This window comes from Phyllostomus discolor, chromosome 3, assembly GCF_004126475.2.
Source record: "Phyllostomus discolor isolate MPI-MPIP mPhyDis1 chromosome 3, mPhyDis1.pri.v3, whole genome shotgun sequence".
In the NCBI taxonomy this organism is placed as follows: domain Eukaryota; kingdom Metazoa; phylum Chordata; class Mammalia; order Chiroptera; family Phyllostomidae; genus Phyllostomus; species Phyllostomus discolor.
In genome coordinates, this window is record NC_040905.2 from 107,321,948 (window position 1) to 107,335,119 (window position 13,172).

The window sequence follows — 13,172 nt, forward strand, 5'->3', positions numbered from 1 at the left end:
TAATCAAGTTGATGTGATATATCATAAATCACTTAGAAGAGTGCCTGCCGTATAAAGAGTTGCCAAATGTTAGTAATTATTGCCATGCTGATCCTGCTGCCTGGGACACCATTCCCTCCTTTTTCACACTACCCACACCCACACTTACAACAGATATTGTTAATTAATTGTAGCACTATTCCTGAGGTCTTTGGGTATAACTTCTGAATGCTCAACACAGTGGCTATCTTTCAAAATCCAAGTGCTTGTCAGTTATTCTTCAAGACCCAGGAATGGTGCCTGCCACTGGAAGCTATTTCATTCTGACCTCATGACACTATGAAGTCTCTATATGCCCTTGGCAGTTAAAGAAACTGAGGCTTGGAAAAGTAAAATAAATTGCCTAAGGTTATGTGGTTATTAAATGACAACACTGGATACGAACCCCAGTTCTTAAATTCCTCAAAGCCCATTTTTTACCATTCCCAAAGCTAGATGTCAGATCCACAGAGTTTGATTCCAAAGCTCATAATCTTAAACCTGACCCTGTGTAGATAATGCATGAATACTCTCCTGCGGTGGGGGTGAGGAGGTGCTAACAAACTACCTGTCCAACAAAAATTGGAATGCCATAATTTGTAGCAGTCCCCAGTTTCCACGGTGTAAATACTCTCGCCATGGCCAATCAGAAGTTACCAGTGATGTAAAGCCTGGACTCACCAAATTCCTGACAATTTAACAACTGGTTCTTATGAACTGGTGCAAGCAGTTGCCAGGACTTGCTTAGTGGCTTCCAGTCCATTTTAATCTTTTTAATCCTCACCAGAGGAAATGTTTATATTTATTGATTTTAGAGAGAGAGGAAGGGAGAGAGAGAAACATTTATGTGAAAGAGAAACATGGATTGGCTGCCTCCCATATGATCCTTGACTGGGGTTAGAACCTGAAACTTAGGCACGTGTCCTGACCAGGGATCAAACCCACAACCTTTTGGTGTACAGAATGATGCTTCAACCAACTAAGCCACCCGGACAGGGCTCCAGACCATTTTAGAACAAGGCAGAACACCTACAAATAAGTAAAACCCATGAAATTCCAAGGTATTGCAGGCAGTGGAAGGCAGTGGGAGACTATTTCATCCCGAAAGTTTGACACCTACACACAAACCCATGCTCTGGTTTTAGTTCCACTGCTGCACTTTCATAATCTAACATGGTAAACTCCAAAGACTATGCCCAGAAAATTAGCCCAGGCTGACATTAGCTTTGCAGGCTCACTCACTGCCTGCAAGTTCGGTCTTGTTTTATGTTTTTTTTTTTAAGAAAAAACATAAAACAAAAAGCAAAAACTCTTCCTCCTTATGCTGATTGTTTTTAGCAAACAACTCAAGAATAAACGTTAGCAGCAGGACAGTGAGTCTGGGCTCATGTGTGGTTTGCAGCTGGTTTCCCCTCCAGAGAGGCACTGCAAGATATGCTTCAATTAGCACTGTTGCTCCAGGCCAGTAGAAGAAGCATCAGGGATCCATCTTGTTGGGCTATGCGCAAGGCGTGCAGCCCTGCTGTAATTAGTATGGAAGCTCTATGCTTAGTTAACTTAATGAGCGCTAACCGCATGCTCGCTCTGCTCCTAAGCAAGCAGAGACCTCCCTCCTGTCTTCTTTGCCTCCTAGCTCCTCATCCAGAAGGCAAAGATGAGCAATTTCATCATGTCCCTGTCAGGCAGTTTCTCTTCCACCCTGGTGAGTCCTAATGTATTGTCAGATTCCAGTGAACATGCAGTTATTTGCCATCTTTGAACATTGGGTGGAAACACATCCTCAGTGGCTTTTCAAGCATACAGGTTGCATTCTGGAAGTGGCATAGCTTTTGACACCAGACATGGCTGTTTCTCATGAAAGTTAATAGATGTGCTTAGCCCTACACAATGGCCAGATCTTTGTCCCTTGAGTCATCCTGACAATCCCCATTCACTTCAAAAAAAGAAAAAAAAATAAGCCACAATCACCAAGAGAAGTCACTAGAGTTTAAAACTCAATGCAAAGGGTATATAACTCTCTTTTTCCTATAGATTCTGCCACCAGGTGAAGAGTCAGAGAATTCTCTGGAACATGGTTGATGTATAAATTACAGAGAAGCAGCCAGGAAGAGGAGAAAGAACATGAATTTTGGAGTCAGACACACCTATGTTCAAAGACTGGCTCCTCCAAGTGCTGGCTGTGTGTCCTTGAGAAGGTACTTAAACTCTCTGTCTCAGTTTCCTGATCTGTAAAATGGGGGCAATCATATTAACCTCATAAGACTCCTGGAACTAGACCTAAAAAAAAAGGGGGCGGGGGTTCTAAGCCCAGCTTGAGGCACTTGGTGAGTACTTTACATTAGTGGCTAAAAAATCACCTCAAAGGAATTTGGTTTGCAGACCCAGAGGTGCATACAGACTTTCCTTTTGTTCCATCCTAATGATTTGAGTACGCCTCTGATAATCTTCAATATTCTTTTTGCCTGTAACTCTTTATGACCCTGATAGGGACCTAGACTGCTTCCTGGTCTATAAGTTTGTTGTTGTTGTTTTAAATGGGATCTTCAAAAGCCAAATACCTCTCCTGGCTCCAGAAAGTTGGGAAGAATCAGGAGAGGTGCTGTACCCATGGAGAGCATAAGGAAGATGTGCCTGTGCTAAGAATGACTCAAATTCTCCCCCATGCTGGCTTGTGTGGACAGGGGCTTCTGAACCTACATAAGTCTGACTGAACGTGCTCTCCCTGAAGACATCACATGGCTGTCCCAAGACTTGATAAGGATATTAAATTTCCCCCAGGCTTTGTGAGCTAGCTTTGTCTTGCATGTTTCTAAGGGACCCTCCAGAGATCTCTCAGTGAGGGGAAAGGTCAAGCATATCACAGACTCTGAGCTGACAAACCTCTGCCCCACAAGCCATCACACTTATTATCTTGCTCTCATCTCTTCCACTTTGTAGCCAATTAAATTCTGGGAGACTTCTCCAATAGAACTTCATCAAGAAATTCTTCTTGGTTGTGTGTGCTGGGACATCTGGTTCCAGGTGATGAGGGTGGCTGAGATCAGAAATCTCTATAGGTGCATTCACCCTGGCCCATGGGTGAAGCTTGGGGAAGACCATGGATGTGTTAAAATGTAACAGCTTTGTATCCAGAGATGTAACTTTGGAAGCCCATGTATATAAGGCCAAGAGGACATTATTGCTAAGCCTGACCCCAATGACAGATTTCCTTTCCTGCCTCCACACTGACTCTTTGGAAATCTTAGAGAAATAAAAACATGAAGAGATGTCTTATTTCAAATACCTAAAATATTGTTATGTAAAGGTAAGATGTGACCTGATTCATGTTATTTAAAGAGTAAAAACATGAATAATGCATGAAATATATATGAGAGGAAGATGTCCACTTGATATTAAGGAGAAGAACATAACAAAGTGGTCTAAATGGGGCTTTGGAATTTATGCATCTACCAATTCATTCAAAAATGTTCACTAAGTACCAGCTATGTGCCAGACACAGTTTCAAATACTGGGGCAATAATGGTGAGTCAAAGATGAGCTTTTTTTCCCATGGTCCCATTCTCCTTCTTTCCTTTCTTTCCTCTTTCTCCCTTTCTTTTTTCACCCATTCACCAAGAACTGTAGTGCTTACTATTACCAAGAAGTGTGCATGGCATTCAGGCCTCAGAAAATAGCAAACAAATACATATACAATTGCAAGGCAGTGTGAAAAATAGCTAGTGTACATAGAGCACTTTCCATGGACCAAGCACCATGCATTAGCTCACTAAGTCCTTATGTAAACCCTGTTAGGTGTAGAACTATTATCCTCATTGTAACAAGTGAGGAAACTAAGGTGCAGACAGGCTAAGAAACTTGTTTAAGATCACAAAGCAAAGAAAGTAGTGGAGCTCAACATCCAACCCCCAGAGTCTGATTCAAAGTTTGTATTCTTAAACACAACTTTGTATAATTAATGCATGTATAATGAGAGGGGATGCTTCTAAACCATCTGTCCAAGAAAAGAAAAAAAGCCCCAGTTTGTAGCTTTTGTCAATTCCCATGGTGTATTTACTACCACTATGGCTGATCTGAAGTTACCAATGGTACAAAAACTAATTCACAAAATTCCTGAAAATTTAATATTTGGTTCTTGTGAAAAGTACAAAGCAGGCTCCAGCACATGACTGAGGGTATGAAATGCTGGTTATCCAGAAGAAAAGCCCACCTAACCCAGGTTTGGGGACTTAGTTGCAAACTCAAGAAAAATGAGCCATAAACTCTTTTACTTAGGTCCCTGGAGCAACTGATCCCTACCATTCTTTTTTTCTCTTTTTGAAGCTTAATTGTCCATGTACTTGGATTCTCTGAGATACCCCAGTATCCCTCCAACATATTTCTTCTTGCCAAAGATGATCCAAGTTAGGCTTCGTTATTGAAAAACAAAACAATCATGGTAAGAAAAGCAGAGGGACCTCTCTGCTGAGGCCCTTTGTTACTGGAACCAGGAAAATGTTCTCCCTTAGAGCAGCAGCAGTATGTTCATGTCAATTAAATGCAGCTTCAATGCCTAGGCATGCTCTTCTGATAACTCAGGGACCTGTACTCCCAGAACAATGGGAATTGACACTCTATCAAAGGAAAACCTAGCAGCAAGATCCCTGGGTGCACTTAAGCATGTGTGCTTACACCATTAACTACTTGGCAGAGAGACTGAGGGAACATTGTGACCACAAATAACATAAACTAATGTTGGGGAAGCTGGTGCCAATTGAAGAGATATCTATGCTGAACACAAATTATCTCCAAAATTATAACAGAAGCCAACAGTAAAATACAATGCAATTCAATTGCAAAGGGAAAAATCCTACAAACATTGTAGAAAATAAGCTAGAGAGTAAAACAATGAATGTCTACCTGAACTTTGCAGTCAGATGGGTCTGAATTTTTCTCTTCACTGTTTTCCAGTTCTGTGACCTTAGGCAAAGTACCTTGCATCTTGGAGCTTCAGGCTCCACTTGTATATGAGACAGATAATTCAGGGTGGCTCTGAGGGAAAAAAAAAAAGGAGAATATGTGGATTCATTAGTGTCATGCTGGCACACAACTGATATTCAAGAGGTAGCAGTTAATGCTATCAACAGTGATGATGATGATGATGATGAGGATGAGGATGAGGATGATGATGATGATAGTGATAGTGATGATGAACATACTGATGACACTGCCAATGATGATGATGGCTACAGTTCAAATTCTGCCTCATCCAGGAAGCCCTCCTGACTACTATATTCCTGCCCAATTTTCCTAACCTTTGGGACTAGGTCTGCTGTAGTCCTTGTCTCCACGGGTAAGTAAATAAACCTGTTTGTGCAGGGGGAAAAACTGGGTTTGACATAGCTTCCATGTTTTATGCAATGATAAAAGCACAAGATTTCATTTTAGAGAAGTTTAGTCACTTTTAGTCATTGCTGAAAGTCACACAATAAGTGGCTGAGTTCAGAAAGTTCAAAAACAGGTTTGCTCTACTCCACAGCCCAACTTTTTACCTTCTGCTTTATCTTTCCTCCTTGGTATGTTCTTATCTATTAATTAAGCTTAGTGTGGGGACTCACTCTTCTTGTTGTTCTTGATTATGATGATGATAATCTTAATGGTGTGTCTCCAAATCCCATGTTAGTTCTCAAAGATGGGGACCTTTTGATTGATTATGGCTCCAATCAATGTCAAGTATACATGGAGGATGAATTTGCGCCCTTCTTTGAACCCCAGCATTATGGATTCAGCATATCAAAAATTAAACTGAAAACTGTCAAGCAATACCTAATCTATCCCACTTGTTGTCAAGGATGGTAGACAATACTCATTGAAGATCTGTTCTGATTAGTTGCACCTGGTAGGGAATTAGGACTCTCCTAGTGTTCACACTCCAATTAACTTAGATTTGTTTTCCTTACCAAAACTTCCAGGCATCTGACCTGCTCTCATGATGGATGTACAACCCCCCCAGTGTCCCCTTGCAAACAGGGCCACGGGGGCTTCTTGAAAGTGTTGCTGCTTCTCCTCCAGAGTGTGACTCTTCACACTGGCCCCATTCCTTGACATCAATGTGGACCTATGGCCAGGGCTCTTCACATAGGCTGCTTGGACTATAGTCCCAGTTCTACCACCTACAAGCCACCATGTGAACTTAGATTAGTTAACACCTCTGTGCCTCAGTTTTCTTCTCTACATAATAAGGATGACACTCCAAATGCAAAGTCCTATTGTAAGGAATAAATGACACATCACATCTAAAAAGGCCAAGACTCTTTGTCCCTAGGCATTCAGTACCCTCCCTCCACCTTCCCTGGAGCTTTCAGGTTACCAGTCACCAGGAAGGCCCAACCACAATGTACAACTCAGGTTGGCCTCTGTAGGAGTGAGAGGAATTCAGATGCCCTCCACCCTTCCACTCTTCCTTCTCCTCCCACCTCTTTCACACATCACACACCCCTGTCAAACATCATGAGGAATCTTTCAGACTTCTCACACTTACAGCTATGGGGGAAAATGCTTGATGTAGAATCAGAGCTCTGAATTCAGATACCTGCACCTCCTAAAACTGCTTGTGTGTCCCACTGCAAGCTATTTAATGGTTTCAGCATTGCTCAAATGTGAATGATAATGTGAGCTGAACAAAAAAAAGAAGACAATCCCTACCAGTGTTTGGCATGTGATAATCACACAATACATGGCTATTGTTGTTCCCAGATATGTTCACCTTACATGAAGGGTTCGTGTTCTCTTTGCAAAGCCCTCTGTCTCTGTGTGTGTGTCTCTCTCTACCTCTCCATTTTTCCGTGTGCATGTTTCACTTATCTCAGTCTTTTTCTGCATATTTCTTTAACTTCTCAGACTCTCATGTCTTATCCTTTCTCTTTCTTTAAATTATTCTCTCTGTGTCTCTGTCTGTCTGTCTCTCTCTCTCTCTTAACTCCCTCTCTTACTCCTTCCCTCATTCTCTCCCTCCATCTGTCTCTCCATCCTTCTCTCTTTCCCTTTTCTGGACAGAGGTTCACTATAGCTCCTTTTCTGTATTTGTTTAGCCACACCAGGCTCTTGACAGTTACAGATCTCAGGTCACCCATGAAAAATTTAAAAGTAACCCTTGTGGTGCTGAGGGGATGCAGATAGTTTGGGAGCCCTTGCCAGGTTGCTGAGGAGATGGTCCAGGAGTCCAGTGGTGCCCAAGATCCCACCTGCCAGAGTGAATGCTGGTACTGCTGTCTTATGCCGTGGTGACCACTGGCTGTGTCACTGCAAGACAAATGCTGCTGATGACCAGGGAGACTAACCACAAATAATGCAAAGTGTGAGGTCTCCAGAGGGATCAGAGTGTTCACCAATAATTCATCCAAATGCTCATTTTTAACTCAAAACACAAATTCAGTTGCCAATAGAAGTCTATAAAGAATTAATTAAGGAACTTCACAAACAGTCAAATTGACAAATTTATCACTGTTGAGAAGAATCATTTCCCCTTTCAGACTTGAAGTATGAATGTCGGAAGATGAAAATAAAGGAAAACACTGAAGGAAACAGGCCTGCTGTCTTGCATTTTTCTCTAGTTAGAGGAAAGAAGATCGTTAAGAACTTGGAGAATGCAGAGAGAGAGGCTGACATGCTCCTAGACCACAAACTCCATGAGGGCAAGGTCAGCCATGTCAGCTGTATTCACTGCTGGAGTCCCAGTGCACAGCTTGCTGCTGGGCACATAGTAGGAGCTAAAAATATTTCTTGAATTGACTAAAGAGGCAAAAGGAGTAATGAGATTGATGGCCCAGACTTCTGGCATTGGATCTGGCCTCCCTCAATTGCTCTCCACCCCTTCCTATGAGACAGGAACTGACATAGCAGCATTGTGTCCCTATTCTGTGCTTCTAACTATTCTCACCCATTTATTACAACAGCAACCCCAGTGATAATGAAGGGCATGGCTTTGCAGCTACAACAGGTGTAGCTCCTTCCTAGCTTCTATCAGCCCCAGTTTCTTCCTTATGTGTAAAAAGAAGCTAATAATTGCATCTACACTACAAGTGGCAAACACAATGCCCACAGGCTGAATCCAGCCCTCCACCTTGTTTTATCCACCCTGCACCTTGTTTCTATCTGGTGGCAGCACTGAGCTCCTTGCCCCTAGTTAAGGAGTAGTTACATTTATACAGTCCTAAAATTACATTCAGCCCTTTGAAGGCAACCATGAGGCTGATGTGGCCCCCAGTGAAAATGAGTCTGACACCCCTGATTTACACCATAGAATTTTTATAGATATTAAGTGGGAAATTTATTTAAAAATAGAGTTTAGCTACTAATATTATTAGAAGAAGAGAAGGGGACTATATCAGTCTACTGGGGCTACAATAAGAAAATACTACAGATTGTGTGGATTAAACAACAGATATGTATTTTATTACAATTCTGGAAGCTATAAATCTAAAATCATATGTTGGCAGAGTTGGTTTCTTCTGAGGCTTCTCATCTTGGCTTGAAGACATCTGCCTTCTTTTGTGTCTTCATATGGTCTTTCCTCTGTGTATACATCTCTGATGTCTCTCTGTGTCCAAATTTCCTCTTCTTATAAGGACACCAGTCAGATTAGATTAAGGCCCACCTCAATGGCCTCATTAACTTAATAACTTCTTTTAAAACCGTATCTCCAAATGTATTCTAAGGTACTAGGGATTAGGCCTTCATCATATGAATTTTGCAAAGACACAATTCAGCCCCTAATAGGGACCTTAAGTATATTCACACTGATTTAATGAAGATTCCCAATAGCTTAAAAGAAAACAAAAATGTATCTTTCCACTGGCTCTGAGCTGAGTTCACCCTTGAAAAAATTTGACCTAAAAATTTTTTTAAGCCTGCTCTGTTAGCATGCAAAGAGCCAGGCAGACCAGAGATCTAGGCACTGGCTGCATAATAGGATATCAATCAGGTATCTTGTTCTCTCCCTGCTCCTCATTTAGGAGAAGTGGATTATACCACATGGTGCCCAAGATCCCACTTGCTACCATTATAGCTATATGATTGCTTAAGATACTGAAAAGAGCTGTAAAGGTTTGAATACAAAGTATGAGTTTGTTGACAGTTGCCAGACGGGAGAGGCAGTGATTGGAGGGGGTGGATACTGGATGAAAAGGGTGAAGGAATTAATAATTACAAATTGGTAGTTATAAACTAGTCATGAGGATATTGTGCAGCATAGGGAATGTAGTCAATAATATTGTAATAACCCTATATGGTGCCTGTTAGATACCAGAATTATTGGAGGAATTACTTCATAAAATATAGAATTATGTGACCACTGTGCTGTACACCTGAAACTAATATAAAATATAAAATACTATTAATGACTGTAATTGAAAAAACAAAGAAAAGTATGAGTTTGTATATGGAATAGTATTTCTACCTGTACCTTGAGGAGTTGGTTTCCAGAGCTCTCCATTGTAGTCAGGATGCAGTAAAGAACACTAAGACCATTTGAGGAGAAAAATGGTCAGGATATCAGGTTGTGAGAAAACCCATGACAGTCTTTATCATTGTGATTCTTCTATCTTTCCCAGTATCAAGAAGAGACTGCAAGTCCAGGTTGTCACCAAACAGAAAACAATGTTGTCCAGGCATGAAGCATGGTAGATGGTGCCAAGATTTCCTTTGTTTTTCCTTTCAAAAATTCTCTCTTCTTTAAATTTTTTAATTACATTTATTGGGGTGACACTAGTTAATAAAACTATATAAGTTGTAAGTGTACAATTCTATATACATAATTGCATTGTATGTTTACCACCCAAATTCAAATCTCCCTCTATCCCCATATATTTAGTCCCATTTACCCTTTACTACCTCCCCACCCTCCCTCTTTCTTTCTGGTAACTACCACACTGTTACATGTGACCATGAGTTTTTGCTTATCTTGTTTGTTCATTTGTTGCTTTCAGTTTTATATCCCACATATGAGTGAAATCACATGGTTCTTGGCGTTTTCTGCCTGATTTATTTTGCCTAGCATGATATTCTCAAGATATAACCATGTTTTCACAAATGACAGTATTTCATCTTTTCTTATGGCTGAATAGTATGCCATTGTATGTATATACCACATCTTTCTTATTCAATCATCTTTCAAAAGAGACTTCAGTTGTTTTCATGGTGTAGTTGTGATTAATGCTGCAATAAACATAGGGGGACATATATCTTTATAAAAGATGTTTTGGAATTTTACAGGTAGATACTCACAAAAAGGGTACCTGAGTCATATGGTAACTCTAGTCTCAAGTGTTTGAGGAAACTCCATACTGTTTTCTATAGTGGCTGTACCAGTTTACATTCTCACTGGCAGTGAATGAAGGTTTCTTTTTCTTCACAACCGCTCCAGCATTTGTTATTGCTTGTCTTGCCTATGATAGACATTCTAACAGGTGTGAGGTGATATCTTATTGTAGTTTTGATTTGCATTTCCCTAATAGTGAAGTTGAGCATCTTTTTAAATATCTATTGACCATTTGTATGTCTTCTTGGGGAAGTGTCTGTTCAGGTCCTCTACCCATTATTTTTATTTAAGTGTTTGGCGTTGAGCTGTATGAGCTCTTTATATATTTTAGATAGTAATCCATTATTGGAGGTGTTGTTTGCCAAATATCTTCTTACATTTGGTTGTTTGCATTTTTGTTTTGTTGATGGTTTCTTTTGCTGCACAAAATCCTTTTAATTTGATATGGTCCCATTCATTTATTTTTCTTTTTACTTTTTTTGCCTTTGAGGTAAAATTCATAAAATCCTCCCTAACACCAAGGATCACAAGTTTAGTGCCTGTTTTGTTCTATGTAACTTATTGTTTCAGATGTTATATTTAGGTCTTTGGTCAATTTGGAGTTAATTTTTGTGTGTGGTGACAAATAGCATTCTAATTTCATTCTTTTGCACGTTGCTTTCCAATTTTCCCAGCAACATTATTGAAGAGGCTTTCTTATCTCCTTTGCAATCCATTTGACCATATATATGTGGCTTTATTTCTTGGCTCTCAGTTCTGTTCCATTGATGTGTGTGTCTGTTTTCCTGCCAATATCATCCTGTTTGGATTATTGTCACATTGCAATATAATTTGAAGTCAGGGAGTATGATTCTGCAGTTTATGTTCTTTTGTCTCAGGGTTACTCTGTCTATGTGGGGTCTTTCATGGCCACATACATATCTGGTGATTTTTTTGGTCCTATTTCTTTTTTAAAATGCCATTGAGATTTTGACACAGATTGCATTTAATCTGCATACTGCTTTAGGTATTATGGCTATTTTAACTATGTTGGTTTTTCCAATCCATCAACATGGAATATTTTTTCATTCCTTTGTGCCTTCTTCAATTTTTTTTTAATATTGTCTTGTAGTTTTTAGCATATAGGTCCTTCACTTCCTTTGTTAAGTTTATTCCTAGGTGTTCTGTTTTTATTGTTGCATTTGGGGGCACAAGGATGGTTTAAGATATGCAAATCAATCAATGTGATACACCATCTTAACAAACTAAAAGAAAAATTGCATGATCACATCAATAAGATGCAAAAAAGCATTTGACAATATACAACACCCATTATAACTCAAATACTCAATAAAATGAATCTAGAAGTACCTCAACATAATAAAGCCCATATATGACAAATTGTCAGCTAATATCATACTCAATGGTAAAAAAAAAAACTGAAAGCTTTTCCTCTAAGATCAGGAGCAAGACAGAGATGTCTACTCTCACTACTGTTAATCAAGATAGTACTGGAAGTCCTAGTCAGAGCAATCAAGCAAGACAAATTTGCTTGATGCCGTTTGATAAACAGCATCAAATTTTGGAATAAAGGAGTAAAATTGTCACTTTTTGCAGATGATATGATTCTTTATATAGAACACTCTAAAAACTTCACAAAAAATACTATTAGAAACAATAAACAAATACTGTAAAATTTCAAAATACAAAAATCAATGTAATAAATTCATTGCATTTCTATATACTAAGAGTGAAATTTCAGGGGGAAAAAATTAAAAAAAAAAAAGCCTTTCAATCCAATCAGGGTCTGCCTCTGGAAACTTCTGGGAGTCTTCCCTGGCCTCTGCCTCTTTCTCTCCTACTTACTCTATACCCCTGGTCTTTACTATTCTTCTGCCAGGTCTTGTTCTGTCATGAAGGAATTCTTTAAATCCCCCAGGTTTTGAACATCAGTCTGATTCCTTCCTCTGTCATAGGAAGAGGATTCTAGCCTTTCACTTTCCTCAGGTGAGAGCAGATAAGAGCTTCAACCCTCAGGCTTGAGTCCTTGATTTCCACTTTTTAGCTGTGTGACCTTGGAAAAGTTACTAAACCTCTCTATGCCTCTGGTGAAATGATAATGACCATTGTCTTTGTCCCTTAGGGTTATTGTGAGTGTTAAATTAGGTAATATGCATAAAGTCTCAGAACAATATCTCATACTTAGTAAGTGCAACATGTGTTAACTGTTTTGACCCAGAAGTGAGCATCCACACTAGTGGTTGAGGTTAGACAGGAAAATTTATTGGGGTGTGTAAAGAAAACATTTACCTGTTATTTTCTTTTGACTTTCTTGTTTTGTATCTGATTTATAAGACACATAATATATTAACACAGAAATACATGTTTATAATTTATACATAAACATATACACTGTAGAATGCTCCAAAATTCTAATGGGTGCACAATCAAAATAATTTGGAAACCATTGATCCATAAGAAAACAACTCCGTCTTTAAAAAATAATTTGTGGAGTAAGTATTTTTCATAGTACTCCTTTCTCTCATTAATAGCGAATTTCTCCTTGAGCATAATATAGTTGTCACTATTATGTTCATGAAACCTCAGTTGTTCTATTGTCTTTCTAAAGACAGCCTTCCCAACAAGAATAGAGGGAGAAATCTCATCCTGCTACTAATAAATTTTTACACTCACCAAAACACAACAACGGTGTCTGAGAGAGAGAATGAAAGAATGTCAGGGATGTTTAAAACAAAATAAATTAGTATTCATGACTACTGTACAACTCATTTCCACTTGCCATCTCCTGCACACTAGCCCCACCTCCAACCAGTTGGTTTTCAATGATATATATGTCCCTTCATTTTGTATTCCTTTTATT

The 13,172-nt window shown here is 39.4% G+C and overlaps 1 long non-coding RNA gene across 1 annotated transcript in view; it reads right to left on the reverse strand.

Moving 5' to 3' along the window:
* Positions 1-4,854: 4,854 nt before the first annotated feature.
* Positions 4,855-13,172, reverse strand: part of LOC118499578 — an 84,282-nt gene continuing 75,964 nt past the window's right edge. Inside the window, exon 3 of the long non-coding RNA XR_004902074.1 lies at positions 4,855-5,046. This is a non-coding gene — a long non-coding RNA (uncharacterized LOC118499578). The remainder of the gene's footprint in view (positions 5,047-13,172) is intronic.